General features: G+C 39.2%; 1 long non-coding RNA gene across 9 annotated transcripts in view; it reads right to left on the minus strand.

Annotated features, from left to right (window-relative positions):
* Positions 1-1515: 1515 nt before the first annotated feature.
* Positions 1516-13459, minus strand: part of LOC144333614 (uncharacterized) — a 31549-nt gene continuing 19605 nt past the window's right edge. For 8 of the 9 annotated variants that reach the window (XR_013402509.1, XR_013402512.1, XR_013402511.1 and 5 more), the window contains 2 exons: positions 5569-5860; positions 1516-3774 (listed from right to left, as the gene is read on the minus strand). This is a non-coding gene — a long non-coding RNA (uncharacterized LOC144333614). The remainder of the gene's footprint in view (positions 3775-5568; positions 5861-13459) is intronic. The other variant, XR_013402505.1, reaches the window with a different exon arrangement.

Genomic DNA, 13459 nt, shown 5'->3' on the forward strand with positions numbered 1-13459 from the left:
TCCTGAGTAGCTGGGATTACAGGTGCCCGCCACCACACCTGGCTAATTTTTGTATTTTTAATAGAGACGAGGTTTCACCATGTTGGCCAGGCTGGTCTTGAACTGTTGACTTCAGGTGATCCACCTGTCTCGGCCTCTAGAAGTCCGAGGATTACATGAGGGAGCCACTGCTCCTGGCCAAGGGGTAATACTTGACCAATACAATATTACTGGGCCTCCAGCTTCTCCATGTAGGACCATACAAAGAACTGGGACCACAGTTTTGTGCTTTCAGGCTTTTTTTTTTTTTCTGAGACAGGGTCTTGCTCTATTGCCCAGGCTAGAGTACAGTACCATGATCATGGCTCACTGCAGCCTTGACCTCCTGGCCTCAAGCAATCCTACCACCTCTCAGACTCCAGAGTAGCTGGGACTACAGACACGCACCACCACACCTGGCTGACTTATTCTTTGGTGTTTTATAGAGACAGGGTTTCACTATGATGCCCAGGGTAGTCTTGAACTCCTAGGCTCAAACAATTTGCCCATCTCTGCCTCCCAAAGTGTTGAGATTACAGGTGTGAGCCACCATGTCCAACCACTTTTAGGCTTTTTGTGAACAAGAAAGGGAAGCTGCATCAGCACTGTTTACTGTGCAGACTCTTGAGATTCCAGAGAGACTTTTCTGTTGGGCCAACTATCCTGGGCATTTTGGGCATTGAAGGAAAGGATTGCAAATTCCTTGTCATTTCTGTGTTCCCCACTCATGACATCATAACAGCGGTGAGGCCACCTTTCCTGATGTCAGCCTCGGTCATGAGAGGAAAACATTGCTCCTCTCCTATGGCTGTAACTCCTGACCCTTTCCCCTCATCTCTTACTCTCATCCTCCCCTATTTCCAGTGGCCAAGACTGTCCCTTGAAAAGCAGCTGCAACATGTCCAATTTTCTGGTTTTCCAACATTTTTCCTGCTATGTCTATGACAGTCTTGAGTATTCTCTTTCCAGGAGGAATATTTATAGCTTTTGTTTCTGCCCCACTGGTATTTTTCCAGTCTTGGAACCATTCCATTTATTTAGTTGAATGAATTGTCTTTTTCAACTCTTGGAATGTTTCCTTTGATTCTGAGTCTGTTTGTGGTGCTAAAATTTCTTAACAACCTGTTGGCCAAGGCCCCTTCTTTCTCTTCTGCAGAGGCAACCTGAAGCTGTCCTCTATGAGAAAGAAATGACCGTGGAATTCATTCTTTTGGTCTTCCGGCTGGATCATCTCTGCTTATCAATCCACACAGTGGAATGGACTGGACGTGACTCCTTCATACCAGAGTAGAAGTGACCTTATTTTCCAATATAAACTTACCATCTTTACTAGACTGAAAACATACTGACCTTGGACAGAAATTAACCAAAATCATCTCCTCCCCCTCCTCCTCCTCCTCCTCCCCCTCCTTCTCCCTCTCCCTCTCCCCCTCCCTCTTCCCCTCCGTCTCCCCGCCGTCTCCCCGCCGTCTCCCCCTCCTCCCCCTCCTTCTCCTTCTCCTTAATTTTTGAGACAGAGCCTCGCTCTGTTACTCAGGCTGGAGTGCAGTGGTGCAATCTCGGCTCACTGCAACCTCCGCCTCCCGGATTCAAGCGATTCTCTTGCCTCAGCCTCCTGAGTAGCCGGTATTACAGGTGCCTGCCACCATGTCCTACTGATTTTTATATTTTTAGTAAAGACGGGGTTTCACCATATTGGCCAGGCTGGTCTCAAATTCCTGTCCTCAAGTGATCCTCCCGCCTCAGTCTCCCAAAGTGCTGGGATTATAGGCGTTAGCCAATGTGCCCAGCTCTTTTTATTTTTCTTGGTGGGTTTGTTTGTTTGTTACTGTAAGTTACGGTAAGAGTCTTCAGAGAATGTAAAACAATCCAGTGATTAATGGAATTAATTGTTTAGCAGTCATCCAGTTGTAGCTAAAAGAGTAAAGTGTCGAATCCCTTTTTGCATCTTATAAACTCTGCCACTGTATATTCATATGTCATTAAATTCTCATCTGTTCTAACCTTGCAGCCAATGTGGGAATTGGGCTCTGATCTGTGGGAGGTCAAGGGTCAGGATCGGTGCTGTTTCAGCCTACTTTAGAATCTCTTCAGCAGTGTTACAGCAAGGTTTTATCCTAAAACATGCTTCACCATTAAAAAACAATAAAGAATCATTTGGGTTTTTATTTTTCTTCCAGTATACCATAGTGCAATCTTCATGAGTAATACTTCATCTTCTGAGCATGAAGAGAATATACTTCTTCCACAATACAATGTTTTGACTTCTCAGAAAATTATAACTTTTTCTTGGTTTGTTGTTTTTAACTTTGTCATTCTCGAGGGTCACTAAGTGATGCTTCTTCCAAAGGTGGCACTCTTCCCCCAGATACCTGCATGCAACCATCACTCCCTTAATTCACATCTCTGCTCAGATCCTACCTTATCAGAGAGACTTCCCAAGACCCAGTATATGAAGCTCCCATCTCCAAGTATTATCTGTTCCTTTGATAATAGTAGGTGACCCAAGAGAGAAAAGTAGATGGATGAGGATAAGGGTAAAACTGTTTTCCCTTTTGTGTTTTTTTGAAATGTTTGAATGATGTAAACATATTACACATTCTAAAAAATTTTTTTTAGTTAATAAAAAACTAGATCTAATGTGTATTGCCTGTGTTCCCATAGTTTTTTTTTTTTTTTTTTTTTTTTCTTTTTTTTCTAGTTTCCATTTTCTCCTGTGCTAATGAGATGGGGCAGCCTCACTTCATTCTACAGCTAAGCCTTGCAGAACTGCCTAACTCCATTCTAGAGGAGGTTGCACGGCCCAAGCTCTAAGGGCAGGTGATCTGGTGACTGCAGTTTGAGTTTGGTTGTGTTGTAGGAAGAGGGAAAGAGGCTGTCTAGGCTAAGAGTGTACTGGTTTCCTACAGCCCACTTTAACAAACTAATCCAAATATAGTGGCTAACAACAACAGAAATTTCCCTTATAGTTCTGGAAAACAAAAATCCAAAATGGGTCTCACTGGGTTAAAATCAAGGTGTCAGCAGGGATGTGTCCCTTTAGAGGCTCCTGGGAGACTACGTATTATTATTAGCACACAAGCTAACATATCACACCCAGAATCTCAGGTTCATGCACCGATGTCAATAAATTCAACCCAATTCAATGATATATCCCTCTTAGTTTAAAATCCTTAGAATTCCCATGTATATCACTCAGTTTTCTGCCAATACAAATTTTAAAATCTTGCATACCTTTAGGAAAATGAGCCTTCTCCCGGGCCAGCCTCTGCCTTTATCCCCGTGAGTATGTTGAGATCTGACTGTATTTCAATCTTTAGATGTCTGCAGGGATGGGTGTAGATCTTGAGAAAAGTAAAACCCTTCTCACAAGGCTATTGGTTTAAGTGACCTTATTACAAGCAAGAGGAGACTGGTCTATTCTGTTACGGAAGAAAGGGCTGCATCTGCTGGTAAGAAAGCTTCTGAAAGATGTGGGGATTTGGCCAGACGCAGTGGCTCACGCCTGTAATCCCAGCATTTTGGGAGGCCGAGGCTGGCGGGTCTCGAGGTCAGGAGTTCGAGGCCAGCCTGGCCAACATGGTGAAACCCCGTCTCTCCTAAAGATACAAAAAATTACCTGGGCATGGTGGCACACACCCGTAATCCCAGCTGCTCGGGAGGCTGAGGCAGGGGAATCGCTTGAACCTGGGAGGCGAAGGTTGCAGTGAGCCGAGATTGTGCCATTGCACTCCAGCCTGGGTGACAGGGTAGACTCTGTCTCAAAAAAAAAAAAAAAAGGTGGAAATCAGTATTCTCAGCTTCACTCAGGTTTATCTAGATACCCCATTCAAAGTCTCAGGAACCCAATCTTTTCACAGAAGTCCTGGGTTTCATTTGCAAAATATAATAAATCTCTAAATCCAAGGGTTTTTTTGTTTTTTGTTTTTTGTTTTTGGTAATTGTGCAATGTATAGAATTAAATTATACTTTACTAATTATTTTATAAAGATTTTAGAAGCTTTTTATGATTAAGATTTGCAGTAGGAATTTAAAGCCTAGTGAACTTGGCATTTATTTATTTTTTTTTTTTCAAGAGCTCCAGTGCAACCAGCCCTGTTCCTAACATCAAGGATATGGATGCTGGCAGCCTCTCTGAAGGGGTACAATGAGGCTGGTTCTGAAAGTGCTAAAATAAGCTGGAGGCTGGACCAAACCTCTTCTTCTGGGTGGTGTTAATAACAAGACACAAGCAGGAAGTGTCTTGTTCTCCTCTGCCTGCAGTCCCCCTTTATTACTTCCTACTGGCAAAACCTAAGAAACCTAAGAGAACACTGTTGAAAAAGGTGTCTTGGCAGTCTAGGAGGATGGCTCTTAGATCATAATATGGAATAGTGAGCTTGGAACCATTAGGCAAACATTTGGAACAGAATATACCATAAAACTGTGTATCCTTCATTCACAGGATTTAGTATCTAATGTCAGTATCCCCTACCTTGGTCTCTAGGTTCCAATAAGACAAGAGCACTGACTGGGTTTGTTTATTTTTGTATTACCTAATACACTGTCTGGCTTAGAGTATGTAATTCAGTAATACTTGTAGAATGAATAGAGGTAGTCTTAAATGTAATAAAGAGTTAATTTTTAAATATCCTTAGGATTTCTACCAAAAGCCTTCCACAAACACAATACATTCCTATAAAATTTCTTAATCTACTTTCTCCCATGTATCATGTCAAAGTTGAGTGTAGCAAGAATCTAGTCTGCCTCTAAGGCGCATGCACATGAGTCAAACTTAGTATCATCAAAACTGAATATTGTGAGGGTTATTGAATCCATCAGGAAACGTGAACAGTGGTTGACTGCTTTCTCCTTATTCTCCTTAGGATATTATCTTTAGACGTGTATTAAAGCATATGGGAGGAAGAGAAGAAAAGAGTTGATGAGATTGCCATCTATCTCACTCTCGTGTTAGTTAACTACAACTTGTTTGAAATTAGTTATATACAAATCACTTGATAGGCACAGCACAACCTGAATAAACTGATCATATTAAGGAGTAAGACTTTGACAAAATGTGCATTCTTAGACATTTCTGCTCCTCTCTAGACCTCAGTTTACTTATATATTCTGCAAGAAGCTTGAACTAGGAGTGGCCCATTTCCATGGCTGAGGCATGCTTGTGAATAGAAGCAAATGTGGTGAGAGAGAGTCGGAGAACAGAGTGGAAGATCTGAAATGCTAAGATAATGAAGACAGAGAAAATGTTGTTGAAATTGTGTGTTGAGGAAATGAATGTGGGAATAGGTGTCAGGCAGAAGAGCGAGGAAACAAACAATAGGAGACTGCAGAGTACAGTCATTTAAGTTTGAATCTGTAAGAGTCAACACAAGAATAAACAGAAAAAATAATTTGTAGGATAGAAGTTTAAGCATTCAGTTTCCCTTACTTATAGGAACATATGAACTTGTTTTTTCTTTTTGTGGCACAACTAATGGGCCTGACTCATGCAAAATAAGTTTGGATGTTAATTTTTCATGCATTGTCAGCATATTTCTGAAGCAATCTTACCACCTGATTATATATTTAGAATGTTTCCATCTAATGTGCTCAAAGGAATCTGTTCTCTCTTCCCTCTTGAGACTCTTCTTAGGACTTGGGATTAGTGTAGCCTGGCGGCAGTTGTCTCAGTCCCGTGGCACACCCAGCTGGCTCAAGGTGGGTTTCTTGATGCAATTCTCATTTAAATTGTCCACAGCAGCATCTTTTGACTGCTGGCTTATTTCTCCATAGCATTTCTTTTCTTCATCTCATACAGCTTTGGAAATCATCCAGGGCTTTGTGGTCAGTGTGTTTCTCAGCTCTGTGGGGAGGCAGAAAGGACTGAGAAGTAATCAGATTCCTTTTCCTCTCAATCCTTAATTAAACCAATGAGCCTCTATGTTTCCCTCAGCAGTTAAAGCCAATGATGAGGGATCTGTCCTCGAGGGAAGCAATGTCCAATAAAATTATCTGTAAAAATAGAAATATATTTGTGTTGTCCTATTTGGCAGCCACCAGCCACCTATGGCTGTTTAAATTTTCATTTAAGTTAATTAAAATTAAATATTATTAAAAATTATATTTCAAGTGCATAATAGCTGTATTGGCTAGTGGCTCTCATATGCAGCTTAGGGGATCCAGATTATTGATACATTCTGTCCTCTATGGCTGCCTAGAAAGTAATATTACCCTCAAGCAAAGTTTACCTTTCCTCTTAAAAACATAATTGGTGCCCTACACCTGGGGAAGGTCTGAGGACACATGCCAGTTTCAAACTCTGCACTGTCCTGAGTTTTCCTGAGTGCAATGCTTCTCTCTATCTCGGCTTTCTAAATATATCCACCACTCAAGACTCTATTCAAATATCATCTGCTTTGACAATTTGGTCTGTACTGATCTGCTTCTAAACTATCACAGAGTTTAGCATTCAATTATTCTCTTGCTATTTTTTATCTTTAGTCATGGTATCTCTAATTGTATCATAACAATTATTCCATGTAGGACTTGGACCCCATCACTCCAAGGAACTTTCTTGTGATGGTCACCAAAGTCAGTGACCTTAACATTGCCAAATCCTATGATCGTTTCCTTACTCTTACTCAAACTCTCAGCAAGATCCCACATTGATCATTCTACTTGTTTAAAAAATCCATCATTTTGCTAGCTTTTGAGACACTAAACTTACTCTTCTGATTCTATTCCTATCTCCTTATCAGCACTCTTCTCTGTTTTTCTTCCCTTTTCTTTTTCTTTAAATCTCTTTTCTCAGTTGCAATCCAGAAGTATCTTCTTTAATTATCTTTCCCTAGGTGACCTCCACAGTTCACCGAGCATTAAATAATATCTATATGCCACTGACCTAATACTGATATTTCCAGCTTTGGCCTCTGCCAGAAAGCACAGACTCAGATGCCTATATATAAGGCTTCCTTGATGAATTCATTTAAATGTCAAATATGTATCTAAAATTAACATATTTGAAAGAAAAATCTTGATTCTTTCCCAAATACTATTTCTACCCATTCCAGAACAATATGTCTACCCACTCTGTTTTGTCACATCCCAGTAAACGGTTTCACCATCTTTCTAATTTCCTAAGCCAAAACCTTGGAGTTATTCTTGATGACTCACTTTACATAATTCCTCATAAGCAATGCATTGGCAAGGCCTCTTGGATCTCACTTCAAAACATTAATTTTGCTAATAAAACCTCTTCTCTTCATTTTCACTCCTATCATCCCCATCTAAGACATGGCCATTTCTCCATTCTCTTCGTCCATTTCCTAGCTGAACTATTACCTAGGCGATATCTTTTCTCCTATGTTATTTTACCATTTCTTACCTGGACTATTAAAATAATTTCCTAAGGGCTTAACTGTTCCATAGTTTATAACTTTATCTTAAAAAAATCCAATCCTCCAGAGTATAAAGCCCTTCACAATCCAGTTTCCAGCCTCCTCTACCACATCGTCTCCTACCAGTTCTTCACTCTCTCATGCAACTCCTGCCACACTCAACTGCTTTCTGCTCCTTGGTCATATAGAACTCATTAACCAGGTATTTCTCTGGTTGCAACACTCAACAGCCTCATTGCTGCCTGGATGATTCCTTTTTATTATTGAAGTCTCAGGGGAAAAAAAGTCCTTGTCATGGTCGTCTATGACGACTAAAAAGTACCTTGGTTTCTCTCAGCCACATCTTCCTGTTTCAAATGCCTCACAGTACTTATCATCCATAACCTGAGACCTTTTCATCATGTGTTTGTTTAAAATCAGCCTTCTCCCACAGGACACTATCTTCATAGAAGTTAGAAACTTGTCTTTGTCACTGGCTCTATCCCGCAAAACTAAAATTAAGCCTGACACACGGTAGTATCTTAGTCTGTTTGTCCTGCTATAACAGAATATCTGAGATTGGGCAATTTATAATAAAAGCTTGGGATGCTGAGAAGTCCATGTATTAGTCTCTTCTTGCATTGCTATAAAGAACTACCTGAGAATAGGCAATTTATAAAGAAAAGAGGTTTAATTGACCACAGTTCAGCATGGTTTGGGAAGCCTCAGGAAACTTGCAATCATGATGAAAGGGGAGTCAAACACATCGTTCTTCACATGGCAGCAGGAAGGAGAAGAATGAGAACTGAGGAAAGAGGGAAGCCCCTTATAAAATCATAAGATCTTGTGAGAACTTACTATCACAAGAATAACATGGGGAAACAGTCCCTATGATTCAGTTACTTCCCACCAGGTCCCTCCCATGACATGTGGGGATTATGGGAACTACAATTCAAGATGAGATTTGTGGGAGGACACAGCCAAACCATATCAGAGGCCTTGAGAAATTTACAACTATGGCAGAAGAGTGAAGGGGAAGCAAGCATGTTTCCACATAATGGCAGGAGGGAGAGCTAAAAGGGAAGTGTTACACACTTTTAAACAACCAGATCTCATGAGAACTCACTATCACAAGAACAGCAAGGGGGAAATCCGCCTCCATGATACAATCACCTCCCTTCAGGACCCTCCTTCAACACTGAAGATCATAATTCTACATGATATTTAGAGCCAAACCATAACAGCTCAAGATCAGGGGGCTTGTACAGTTCTGAATGCTGGAAAGTCCACAATCAAGAGGCCTGAATCTGGTGAAGGCCTTCTTGCTGTTTCATCCCATGGTGAAAAGAGGAGGGGCAAGAGAGGAAGAAAGGGGGCCACATTTCCCTTTGATAATTGCACAAATTCCGTTCATGAGAGTGTAGCCTCATGGCTCAATTGCCTCTTAAGTGTCCCACCTCTTAATACTATTACAATGGCAATTAATTTTTAACATGAGTTTTGGAGAAGACAAACATTCAGACCATAGCAGTGGGTACTCAATATTTATTAAATGAAAAAATTCATGAATTTTTCATGTAGAAAGCACTTAAGAAATTACAAGAAGCTTTGTGAACTGTTATATAATTGAATTTTTATAAACAACCTGTAGAAAAACAGTACTACTAGGAACACTTTGAAGATAGAGTTCATATAAGTCTCTTGATGCCCCCAAGGTCATGGATCTTAATGGAAGGAAGGTGTCCATAGATTGTTTACATCCAGTATAAATCTAAAGCAACACTTAGTGCAAAACATGACATATAATATACACCAGCAAGATGTGCTGAATGGCTTAATTATATCATAGTAAAAAGTTGGGCTCATGCCTTCTTTACGTGTTACTCTAATTTGTAACACAGTAACTGTAGTTAGTAGACAGTCTGGTACATTTATTAAAGAATTAATTGGCAAGTGAATTAATAAATAAGTTACTTAATTTTTATCTATCTTTGATATTCAGTGATTCTACATCGTGCATAAAATGGGCACTTATTACTTATAATTGGATAACCATGAATACCAATTATAACCACTCATTGCTTATATAATTGCTTACAATTGGTTAACTATTAATATTTGAAGAAATTTTTTAAAATAATTTCAAGATACCTTTTGAGACATGGGAGTATCAGGGTTACAGATTTGGTATTCACTGATCCAATATTTCCATAACATCAGCAATCATGCCTGAATATGAAGCAAAAATTAGATTAATTCAAGGGAGTTCTAGAAAGATGCTGTAGCTACAACATATTTTTAAAGATTTATCTGAATAAAAACTAACAGAAAAATTGGATAGAGAAATCAAAACTCATGAACAACACTTACAACAAAATCTAGCGACAGGTATCCCCACGAGTTCCAAATACAAGCGTGTGAGGGCCGCCTCCCAACAGTGACACAGCTGAACAACATTAGCATCTGTGCTGGCAGAAGCAGAAAGAAGCAACAGATGTCTGAAGTACCTGAGACTACAACTTAAAAATAGTCAATATTTATTTGCTTAAAAATGCTGTGGACTAATTTTAGAATAGCAGCTGAAACTAGGAATAATTTTGTCCATTCCAGAAAGAGAAGGTACAGTAATGCTTGAAGGAGCTGTTCTACATTGGCTACCATGAAAATTTAAAACTAAGCTGCCAACGCATCCCTTTCCAAACAGAAGTCCACACTGAGAAGAAGCTGCCAAGGGGAGATTTGGCCTCGAGCAGATTAGAAATAAGAGGAGAAGGTAAAAGAATTCTAAATAAATTGCAGGGGAACAAAACAGAGAAGTTTCAGAAAGAAGGCCACGGTATCTTTGAACACATGTGAAAATTAGAGAGGAGGGAGCTCTGTACGCCTATATACTGAAAGTCGCCTTCTTCTAAAAGTTGAAAGTTTTTATCCTATCTGTTCTATATGAACTGTACCACCAAGTATACAAAAGGCATGAGAGAAACATTGTCTCTTTATAATTATAGTCTATAATACATACTTTTAGAAAAATAAAAAGAAATAAAGAATTAGAATGTCACTGTTTTTTCAACCTTCAGTGAAGTAATGGACCCAGGCACTGAGCACCAACATCTCTTGCATGAAAAGAGCAACAGTCAGACATCATGTGCCTTATGACAAAGATGACAAAGGGACATCACACAACTTCTAGTGTTGCCAAAGGGATTGCACATGAGTCTGATTAGGCTTCTGGATTCAGCTGCTGGTTGCAAAAAATACACAGGGCAGAAGAAGACGTTGAGCTGTGCCATGAGTATGCAATCACCAAAGTCTAGACTGTGCAAAAATCTGTAAGCCAAGTGATTCAGTTTGTTCAACAGATATAAGGAATAAAACCATGAGTTTTATAAGAGGGGAAACCTACAGATAAAATAACAAGGCTATAATATATTTTTAAACTGGAAGATTAAACTGTAGAGTGCAAAGATGCCCATCTTGATGATAAAATACAAAGAAGTGATTAGTATAATATAAAGATTGAATTAGTGTTCACTTTTGAGGAAAAGGATTGGCCATGATTGGATGAAGAGGTGTCTGGATTGGTCAGCAAAGTTCTCTTTCTTGAACTGGGTTGCAGTGAGTGTTTAACAATACCTCATTAAGTTATACATTTTATAATTGTTGTGTGTTATATTTTATCTTATAGTAAAAAAAGATGTTACAAATAGAATAATCAATATCTTTGATTTCACTGAGAAATTATGAGTTACTTGGAAACTACAGAAAGGTTTGTAGAGACATGATGTGGCATTTGGATTCTTAGGAATCTTGAACAATTAGGGAGAATCCTGGAGGCCTGGGTAGAGATATAGGCCACAAGAAGGGCTCAAAGCACTGCCGTGTCTTAACTTACTATCTCCTCTGGGTCAAGAGGAGAGAGATCTGTCTGACACTGTATGACAAAGATTGTGAGTGAGCATTAAGTAAAGCGCTGCTTGAAAAAGATACTGGGGGCTAATCACTGTGCCTTTCTAAACAAAAGTCAGCAGGTATTCAAAAGGTAGAGCCTGCAGATATCCAGGGAAAGGCTGAGTCAGTGGAAAAATGCTCCTAATTGGTGTGCCAAGCTCTCTACTAGACCCTGAGGTGAACAATGCCCTGTGCCACACAATCAAACCATGCCTTAGAGAAATGTAAAAACCAAAGCCTCTGTGTATGTAATGGTTTCTTTTCCTTAGGCATAAACAAGTTATAGAAAAGATGATTCTCTCAGAAAGCATTAATTATGTAATATTTCAGTGTTGGAGAGAGGGAAAAGTACAGCAGTGAGTAAATTGGCCTTCTCACAAGTATCTACCTATTACTAACCAAGTAGAAAAATCTTGCAAATAATCACTGGCCCAAAATCAGTAGTATTGATCAACCCCATAAAAGGGTGCCACCATTTATTAACTTGTTTTAAATTCATCCACTTATCTCTATTACTGCAGGCCACTATCATCTGTCTTATAGGTTACGGGAAATAACCTCCTGACTGGTCTCCCTGTTCTTGGTATTATTACCCCATTAAATCCATTCAATATGGTGCAATCTTTTGTGTAAAACTTTTCAGTGACTTTTAGTGACACTTGGGGGAAAAAAACTCAAACTCTATACCACAGCCTAAAATGCTCTAACTGACTTCCTGAACTCATTTACTATCTATCTTGCCTTTTCTGCTTCTTTTTGTTCTAGAACATGGCAAGTTCAGACTTACTTTATGGCTTTGCACTTCTTGTTTTCCATACCTGGGATTATGTGCTCCTGAGGTTTCATGTTCCTGGTTCTTTCAAATCACTCAGATCCTAGTTCAAATATTACCACTTCAGAAGGCCTCATAGAATCCAGTTTAACCCATTTATTCCAGAGGTTGCAATTTTTTGAATTGCAGACATGTGTGAAAAATCAGACCTTGGCGATGACCTTGAGCAGTAAGATATAAATAACTCCCATATGCATAGCATTCCAATAATGGAACACTAGGCATAAATGGAAAGAGTTCTTAGTTTTCTCATATATCATCATTTTATTGTCATCATTATATTTTGACTATATGAAATTATCTTGTTTACTTTTGTTTATTTGTTTACCTGTTCTTTGTCTTGTCTGTTTCTACCTTCTGGGAGCTAAACTCAATGCAGACAAGGATGCTGCTTCTCTTGCTCTGCATTGTGCCTTCTCCACTGAAGCCCCATGCCTTTCATCACAGAAAATCCTTGAATATTTGCAAATGAATAAATGAAATAGATTACGATCTGATTTTTGGAATTTCACAGACTGTTTTTGGGGTGCCATTCACTCAACAAGTTCATGTTTTAATCTGTATTACTATCAATTCTATTTTTTTACAAATTAGTTTTTTGGAAAAATGACCTACTTACAATTCTCTAAACACATCATTCTGTCTTATTCTTCCATGTGTTTCTATATTGTCTTCCATCTCTGGGCTATACCCTCCATTTAATTCCTTAGTGTCCTAGGTAACTTCTGCTCAGGTGTGTATCTTAGTTCATTTTGTGTACTATAATGGAGTACCTGAGACTGGGAAATTTATAAAGAACAGGAATTTGTTTCTTACAGTTCTGGAGGCAAGGAAGTCCTAGGTAGAGGGCCAGCATCTGGCAAAGGCCTTCTTGCTGTATCATCCCATGGGAGAAGGTAGGAGGGTAAGAGAATACATACGCAAGACAGGGAAGGAGTCAAACTCATCCTTTAATCGGGAACCCACTCCTGCAATAACTAATGCACTTCCAAGATAACAGCATTAAGCCATTCATGAGGACAGAACTCTCACGACCTAATCACATTTTAAAGATTCCACTTCTTAATACTGTTGTATTGGGCATCACTTTTCTAATACATGACCTTTGAGGGACATATTCAAACCATATAACACATGCTTTGTAATATTGATTAGCCCTATCTTCCAGTTTATTATCCCATCTTCTCTACTACTTTGGAAGTTTGTGCATTATCATACTCTATTTTAATACATTTCACAGCGTTATGTACTCATTTTTTACAAATCAATATCCATTAAATAGTAAAGTTATTGAGAGCAGAAATGA

Source organism: Macaca mulatta, chromosome 13, assembly GCF_049350105.2.
Source record: "Macaca mulatta isolate MMU2019108-1 chromosome 13, T2T-MMU8v2.0, whole genome shotgun sequence".
In the NCBI taxonomy this organism is placed as follows: domain Eukaryota; kingdom Metazoa; phylum Chordata; class Mammalia; order Primates; family Cercopithecidae; genus Macaca; species Macaca mulatta.